Source organism: Ictidomys tridecemlineatus, chromosome 6 (genome assembly GCF_052094955.1).
Source record: "Ictidomys tridecemlineatus isolate mIctTri1 chromosome 6, mIctTri1.hap1, whole genome shotgun sequence".
Taxonomy (NCBI): Eukaryota; Metazoa; Chordata; class Mammalia; order Rodentia; family Sciuridae; genus Ictidomys; species Ictidomys tridecemlineatus.
Window position 1 is genome coordinate 107,327,512 of NC_135482.1, and position 9,078 is coordinate 107,336,589.

Here is a 9,078-nt window from a genome sequence, read left to right on the forward strand (position 1 = left end):
GATATCTAAGTTGGTTCCACAGTTCAGTTATTGTGAATTGTGCTGCTATAAACATTAATGTGGCTGTGTCCCTGTAGTATGCTGTTTTTAAGTCCTTTGAGTATAGACTGAGGAGTGGGATAGCTGGGTCAAATGGTGATTCCATTCCCAGTTTTCCAAGGAATCTCCATACTGCTTTCCATATTGGCTGCACCAATTTGTAGTCCCACCAGCAATGTATGAGTGTGCCTTTCTCCCCACATCCTTGCCAACACTTATTGTTTTTGTATTCTTAATAGCTCTCATTCTGACTGGAGTGAGATGAAATCTTAGAGTGTTTTGATTTGCATTTCTCTAATTGCTAGAGATGAACATTTTTTCATGTATTTGTTGATTGATTGTGTATCATCTTCTGAAAAGTGTCTGTTCAGTTCCTTGGCCCATTTATTGATTGGGATATTTTTTTTGATGTTTAGCTTTTTGAGTTCTTTATATATCCTAGAGATCAGTACTCTATCTGATGTGTGAGTAGTAAAAATTTGCTCCCAAGATGTAGGCTCTCTATTCATCTCACTGATTGTTTCTTTTGCTGAGAAGTAGCTTATTAGTTTGAATTCATCCCATTTGTTGATTCTTGATTTTAATTCTTGCTCTATAGGGTCTTATTAAGGAAGTCGGGGCCTAATCTGACATGATGGAGAATAAGTGCATTAAAAAAAGGAACAAAATGGACATTCACAAGACAGACAAGGTCAGGGAAGCGATTCAAGGCAGAGGAACCAGTATAAGCACAGAATCCTTTTCTGGGCCAGTTGTTGTATGACATTTGGGGTAGATGAGAAGGTGATTATTCTCATGGAGTGAGATCAAGTTCTTCTTGTTCCTGGGAAATATTTCCTTGATGGAAATATTCCCTTCATCATATTCCTCAGACTCTTGATGTCATCAGTTCCTAGAGAGCCCAAAAGAGGTGGCACAGGAACTGGGATATAGTCATGTTTTACAATGTACCCAGAAGAACTGAAGAGCACAGGTTGCATTCAACTTTGAGTAAGCAGTTCTCAACCTGCTTTGTGACTCAGACCTCTTTGAGATAAAGATGAAAGACACATTTAAATAGAATTTTGTGTACAGACTCTCTGAAGCTCATCCCTAGTCCTTATATTAAGAAGTCTTGTTTGGACTAGGTGGTGCATATATGTAGTTCCACTTTAGAAATTTTAGAAACTGAGGCAGAAGGATCACTTGAACCCAAGAGATTGAGATCAGCATGGGCAATAGAGCAACACCTTGTTTCAATAAATAATCTTGTCTAAATGAATGAATGGGGGAATAGCTCAATGGTAGAGTGTAGCATGCATGAAGTGCACACAAACACACACACACGTACACACACACACACACACACACACACACGGACTCTGGTTGTAATTTATGTCTTGTTAGGAAAGAAGGATCCATAGCTGAGTGTGGTGGCATATATCTGTAATCCCAGCTAGTTGGGAGGCTGAGGCAGAAGAATCTCTTGAACTCAGGAGTTGGTGGCCAGATTGGCATTGTGAAAACTCATCTTGAAAAAAAATTCAGAGGAGAATTCACAACAAAGAAAATAGAGAATAAAAATTCATTTCATAATGATAAATGAATCAATTAAGAACACATAAAAATTCTAAATGTTTGTGAACTTGATAATAAAACTTCAAGATACATTAGGGGAACACTAATAGAATTGCTAGAAGTAGTAGACAAATCCATAATCAGAAATTTTAACATCTTTTTAATAACTGATAGAACAAGTGGATAACCAGTAAGCATATAAAAAATTGGAACAACACTATCCAGCAATTGGACCTAATTGGCCTATGCATTGGAAAGGAAGATATGCAGCTATATTTTCAGGAAACATGAACATATACATAAAAATATGGAACACATAAAAATCTTTGAAAGAATTTTTTTTAAAAGTAAATGAATTTTAAAGATCTGTTCATTGTTAGCTACAAACCATTGCTAAGTTTAAAGTAAATGGAAATGTGGTATGTTTGTGGATCAGAAGAGTCAATATTGCTAATATGTCAATTATTCCCAGATTAATATGTGCATTCTACACAATCCTAACCAATATCCCAAGTGGCTTTTTTTTTAAGTTCTGGTAAGATACAATACCTTTATTTATTTATTTATTTATATCCGGTGCTGAGGATCAATCCCAGTGCCTTGCATGTGCTAGGTGAGTGCTGTACTGCTGAGCCACAACCCCAGCCCCCCAAGTGGCTTTTTAAAAATGAGCTGAAATTCTAAAATTCTAAAATTCACATGGAAGTGCACAAGACTCAACATACTCAAAACAATTTCAAGAAAGAAGGATAACAGAACTACAATAATGAAGATTGTGTGGTATTGACATCAAGACAGATACATAGATCAATGGAATGGCACAAAATACTATTCCATTTTTGGCAAAGATCATTTTTGGCAAAGATATAAAGGCAATTAATTGGAGAAAGGAAAATCTCTTCAACAAATGGAACATTGGGGATCTGCACGAAAAAAGATGAGCTTCAAGTCCTACTACATGCCATAAACATCAACTCAAAATGGGGAAAATATTGTTTATTCATTTTTCTCCTTATATGGATCATGTTTATAGTACTCTTGCTAAGTTATCTTTGAGCAATCCAAGTTCTATTTCCCTATGTTTTCATGTAGAATTTTGAGTAGTGTCTTCAAAGAAAAGTTATTTTAAGTAATAACTTTTCTTTGAAGATACTATTAACAGAATGAAGAGATCAGCTTCAGAGAAGGAAAAAATAACTGAAAATCATAACTATATCTAGGATATATAAAGAACTCTCAAAACTCAAGAAAACTAGAAAAACAGATAAAAGCTTTGAACACATACTTCACAACAGAAGATACAGGGATGGCAAATGAGTACAGGCATATTACCTGACTTCATTTATACACTAGGGAATTTAAAATCACAGTGAAATACCCTACATGCCTATTAGAATAATTTGTCCTTTTAAAATAATTTTTGAAGTTTATTTAAAAATATGGGAGAGATAAGTGACAGTAGATTGGTGGTTGCATGAGGAAGAGGAATGTGCTGGAAGTAAGGTGAAAAGATGGGTCAGGACAGTATTTAGCTTTGGAACAAACAGACCCTGAACCTGCCCTGACAAGGTCCAAAAATGGCCACGTGACATTAGGATCATTTAGACCACCATTTAGACCTTGAAGAGGTGAGGAAAGAGTATTTGGGGTCTATGGAGAGGCTGGGAGTCTTGTCTTGACTGTCTTTATGTACACAGTGTATTTGTCAACTCTTGGATGCTCTGACTCTCAGTGGCTCTGGAGGAGTCAATTTGCTGTCACAGATAGAAAATGTCACAGACATGCTGTTCAAGCTGGTGAGTGCTGTGGGGCTGGGAGCACCCTGGGCTTGTCTTGTCTCTCTTCTTAAGAGATGATGACTTCCCTAGTGCGGGTGACCATCTCCACGACAGGTGTCTTTCATGTGGTGTCTGTAGATATTCACACCTTTGGCTTTCCTGGAGCAGGCAAATGCCTGGATTTTGGCTGCAGAAAAAGATATTCTTTGTTGGTAAATTGGGTACATTGTATGTCTCCCAGGATGACAGGTCTTTGTTGCTTCTCCTAAAATCTGAGAAAAGGGCAGAAAGTTCAAGCCACTCCATCATGCCTATGGGAAATGCCAGGCTTTCTGTATTATGGAGTAGAGTAAGAAAACAACTGGAAATTTGCAAAAGGGTGATACCTTCCAGAGAATTAATTTGTTGGCTGATGTCTTCCCTCTGGAGCTAAGCATGTTTCTGAGTTGTATCTTCTGGTTTTCCTTCTTGCCAAATACCGCATTTTCATGGCTTCATGCCTCAGTTTCCCCATCCATGTGTAGAGATAGTTTCAGTTCTTCCAGGTCTGATGGCCTTGGTTTTCCTACAGGTGAGTGAAAAAATCACCAACACAGATCCTCATTCTGTGCAGAACCACAACGTTTCCCTGAGGGCTTTCTCCCTGTTGAGTAAGTGAACACATTTCCTTCACCCCAGGTATGTGTGTCCTCACTTTTGTCTCTGGACTAAAGTGGGGGCCCATGTTCCCATGGGGTGTGTGCTTCCATCCTTTTAGATAAGATATAAAGTTAATCATGTGAGCTTTGGAATTTAATGAATCTGAAAGGGCATGGGCCTTGGTTCTCCTCCACTCTTTTCAATTCCATTCCCTGGAGTTGGGATTCAATTCCCTGTCTTGATTGGTGAGCTCCAGCTCAGGAAGAGAATAATGTGATTATTATAGCACTGATGGGAATGATTGGTTTGCTGATCTATGGGGGGCAGGTGGTTGGTAGGACAGGGACAAGGTGTAGCTCAGGAAAAATATCTCCATGGCAAAAATCCTAGACAAATGCCTGTTTTCTTCTGCCTTCTTTTCTTCATAGTAATGGGCCCTAATTTATTCATCCCATGTCATGGGGTTTGCTGTGAATATGATTTATTCCTCCTTATAACTGCCACTTAAACTTACCCTTGATTACCTTGTATTTCTAATAGCCAAGTTGTACAATAATCAGATGGTATCTTTAATACGAAAGACCATGGAATCCAAGGATCCAGCCAGGGTTATGTCAGCCCTTCAGGTCTTCCGGGATGTATTCCATGTTGGTGAGTGGGAATGGGGATGGTCCTGGGGCTTTAGGACTTGGTCTTTCCTAGGAAGGAGATCTCCTTTCTCAGGGAGACTGTCCAGTGAGTTAGTTAAAAAGATGATTTTAAATTCAAAGTAAACTTAGTGTGTTCAATCTTGGCTTTGCATCTTACTAACTATGCAACCTTGGGCAGATTACATTTAATCTCTACCTCTATTTCCTCATTTTCAAAAATGGAGATAGAAGTTATGTCTGCAGTGTTTTTTTAGTGAGGATTGAAGAGAAAACAGGTGAGCTGCTTAGAACAGCTACCATGCCATTGGTTTGAGTGGTGTATGTATGATTTTCCAAGAGAGAGTTTCCCCTCCTATCAAATGTTTTATGAATCTTTCACTGTGTGCTTAGCACAGTGCTAGGCACTGAGAATACACACATAAAACACATTTCCTGCTCCCAAGAAACTCACTATTGAACAGGTGGTATGGAATATAAAACAATGCCAGAAAGTTCAGAGGTGAAATGATTGTTAGGAGAGCCTTAACCTTATCAGTGCATTAATCCTCTGATGGATTAACTGGTTGGTGACTGTAGGCAGGTAGTGTGTAGCTGGAAGAAGTAGGTCACTGGGATAGGTTTTTGGCATATGTATTTTGTTCCTGGTGAACAGAGCAACGTCTCCTCCCCCCCCCACCACCCCCACCACCGCACCACCCTTTGTTGCTAAGCCCTGAGCTGTTTTGCTTTGCCACACGCTTCTGCCATGATGTTCTGCCTCACCTGGGGCCCAGAGCTATGAAGTCGGCAATCTAAGGACTGAGACTTCCAAACCTTGACCCCCAAATAGACTTTTTCTACTCTAAAAATGTTTTTGTCAGGTCTTGTGGTCACAGTGACAGAAAACCTGACTAAAATAACAGAGAAGATGAGGATTTTCCCACTGGGAAGTAATGTAGGACAGTATGTACTCCATTACTGAAATGAATGTTGGCAGGGTATGACAGGGATACAGAGAAGTTATCTATCAGGGTAGCTGGGATGGGCTTTATGTAGGTGATTTCACTGAAAACAGAGAAGGAAGGAGATTGCAACAGTATATCAGGAGAGGGAATTTACCTCAAAGAACAAAGGTCAAAGTTCTTTTTTTTTTTTATTGTTTGTTCAAAACATTACAAAGCTTTTGACATATCATGTTTCATACATTAGATTCAAGTTGGTTATGAACTCCCATTTTTACCCCAAATACAGATTGCAGAATCACATCTGTTACATATCCACATTTTTACATAATGCCCTATTAGTAACTGTTGTATTCTGCTCCCTTTCCTATCCTCTACTATCCCCCCTCCCCTCCCCTCCCATCTTGTCTCTCTACCCCATCTACTGTATTTCATTTCTCTCCTTGTTTATTTACCCATTCCCCTCGCAACCTCTTATGTGTGATTTTGTATAACAATGAGCGTCTCCCTCCATTACCATGCAATTTCCCTTTTCTCTCCCTTTAAGGTCAAAGTTCTAAAGGTTGAGGTGGAAGAGGTGGGGTAGAACAGCTTGGCTGGGGAGGTGAATTTGTATGTTTAGCCATGGAAGATTGGAAGGAATGGGGCTTAGATGCCAGCTGGATGGAAGTACTGTTTCAGATCACTTTTAAGTCCAGGCTAATCATGTTCAGGGTGCTTAGGAGTCAAGGGAGGGCTGAGATGCCTTTGGAGACTCCACCTAGCCTTGGAGGCCAGTACTGTGCCTGGAATTCTTCCCATTTGTCTTCTCATCTTTCTCCAGAAACAGAGGAGGAGGAGGGAGGAAGCTGACCTCTAGCTGCGTGTATGTGTTTTCTCTAGTGTCCCAGACAGAGAAACTGCGGAGTGAGGTGATAAATTCTGTCATCATGGTGATACAGGAGGATTTCAAGCCAGTGAGCAGAGGATGAATGTTTGTCCTGGGAGGGCCATTGCTTTCTTGAGCCTTTAAGGTGGTATAAAATGGAGAGGGGGAGGGCAATGGGAAATGAAGAAGGTCTCACAGCCAGTCCAGTTCTGTCCTGAGACCTCTGTCCTTGGGTTACATTGGAGTTTTTCAGAGCCTGAGAAGGAGTTGAGAAATGGGCAGTACTTAACAGCCTTTTTCTGAACCGTTTCTGTGGGCAGCAGTGTGTTGTCTCCAGTGTGGTGGGGACACAGCTCTAAATGACATTAATTTAGAACCCTGAGAACACACAACTGCTGTTTTGTTTTGAGAGAAAATCTCCATATCATGTCTGGGGGGGGATCCTGACAAGCTGTATTTTGAACAACCTCCACTGCCAGGGCTGGAAGCAGCAGAGACTCCCAGTTCTGGATGGAGCAGGACAGAGCACTGAGGCGGCTGAAGCAGGGACAGTGGTTTTGAGTAGCAAGTGGAGAATAATGACACTATCCTAAAAAAGAGAGGCCTAAATCCCTAGAAGATTAATGAATAGGTGGGGTCTTGAGGGTGGGCTGTCAGGAGGGATAGATTCATCCCTGGCTTTACCTTGGAAGGCCACAGCATAGGAACCTTCCTGAACTCAGATTCGTCCCCTCCCTAACACTCCTGCCATTTTCAGTGTCTCTGGGGACAAAAAGTACTTAGCATTCTATAGGAGGATGATAGAATTGAAGTGGGTTGAAACTTCAGGACAGAGTACTAAAGTGGTCAGGTTCATTGGCAGGTGGTCTGTCATGTCCATTGAGTCAACAGAAGAGTCACACGGGGCTTGGAGTAGGGAGATTTGGAGTAGGGAGATTTGAGTAGGGAGATTTGGAGTAGGGAGATTTGGAGTAGGGAGATTTGAGTAGGGAGATTTGGAGTAGGGAGATTTGAGTAGGGATATCTGGAGTAGGGAGATCTGGAGTGGTCCTCTGTGTCCTCACTGGAACATGAGGGATCTGTCAGCCACCCCTGAGATATCACTCCCAGTCTTGCCCTGTGATGGTCTGTGCCCCCACAGGTGCGTGGAGCCCTCCTGAACTTCATTGAGACCCTGAGCCAGTATGACTACTTAACCCTGTCCCAGGGGAACGTGGTCATTGACTACCTCATCAAGCTCAGCCAGTCCAACTCCTCAGTGAGTAGAGGCCAGAGGCAAGGGAGGGCACCGAAGGGAAACAAGCCTCAGGGCGGCAGAAAGAAAAAAAGGACAGGGTTAAAAACACCAGGGCAAGAAGAGGGAGGGACAGCTGGCAAGATGTGGAGGAGCTTCGGTGCCTAGGACCCTGATCAGGGAGGAAACCAGTAAAGGCCTCACATTGACTTCAGATTTCAACTTTTTCCTTTTCTTATCTCAGAATGAAGAGGATATTCGAATAATGTGCTTCAAAATCCTACAGATGGTACGGCTAAATGGAGTCAAAGGGCTTTTTTTCCTCTTCTACTGGCTTCCAGATCACTACTCTGCCCCATCTTCCACTCCCCCTCATCTTATTCCTTGTTCTGTCTTTCCCATTCCTCACCACCTCCATCTATTCCCCTCAGGTGCTGGGGCCCCCTTTGAGAAGCAGCTTGGCAGAGTACAAGGAGGACATTGGGCAGCAAGACTGGAGGCCTGAGTCTGAGTCTCACTGCTGGTTTCTAGTTGTAGAGTCTTGAGCAAACTGCTCTCAGGACCACACTCTCTCCTTCTGTAATAAAAGGGGAGATCATGTGCCCTGCCTGCTCACAGAACCTCCAAGTATTCATGGCTGCCTTTAGGCACTGACTCGTGGATCAGAACTGAGAAGAGGGGCCAGGAGGGAAAACAGTTGTGATTTATGCTCCTCCCTGGATTTGTAGTCCTTCTCACTCTTGAAAAGCTCGTCTCCTGACCATTAGCATTTTTTTTCTGCATCTGGAATGTTTCCCCATGAAGGCAACTAAAAGTCTCATAGTTCCAGATTTCACAAAGCCCCTCTATGTAATCATTTCCTTCCTAGTGTATTTTAACAGCACCTCAGTTACATTTCACTAATATCAGCTGAAAGGGGGAAGAAGAGAGGGTAAAAGGGAGGGAGAGAAGGAGCTAGGGAAGGAAGACAGAATATGGTTGAATGGGAGGGATGCTAGGTGTACGTACAGATCTCAAATACCCCTCTAGGAAACCAGGAAAGGAATACAAGATCATGGGTTAGAGAATATATGATTGGGGCTGCCTTGCTCTTGGTGTTGAAGCTCTGGGCATGTCCCTTGCCAGGTGTCCTTGCCCATACTGATTACCTTGGTGTGTCATCCCAGCAACATCTTGGCCTTTGTGACTCTGAGTAAGGCAGCCACAGAGATAGCTCTAAAGGCACGGACCTTGGGCCAGGTCCCCTACCTCAGCAACTTCCACCTCATGCGTGAGTACAGGGGAGGGGCAGCCTCTGGACAGGTGGCATCTGTGAGCATCCGGGCTGGGACAGACCTGATGGGGTGGGAGGCAGCTGAGACCCTGTGGGGGT

At 42.3% G+C, this 9,078-nt stretch overlaps 1 long non-coding RNA gene across 1 annotated transcript; it reads left to right on the forward strand.

The window, feature by feature from the left end:
* Positions 1-6,346: 6,346 nt before the first annotated feature.
* Positions 6,347-9,033, forward strand: LOC144378398 (uncharacterized). Its single transcript, XR_013440051.1, has 3 exons — positions 6,347-7,730; positions 7,951-7,995; positions 8,832-9,033. It is a non-coding gene; the product is annotated as an uncharacterized LOC144378398 (long non-coding RNA).
* Positions 9,034-9,078: the final 45 nt, after the last annotated feature.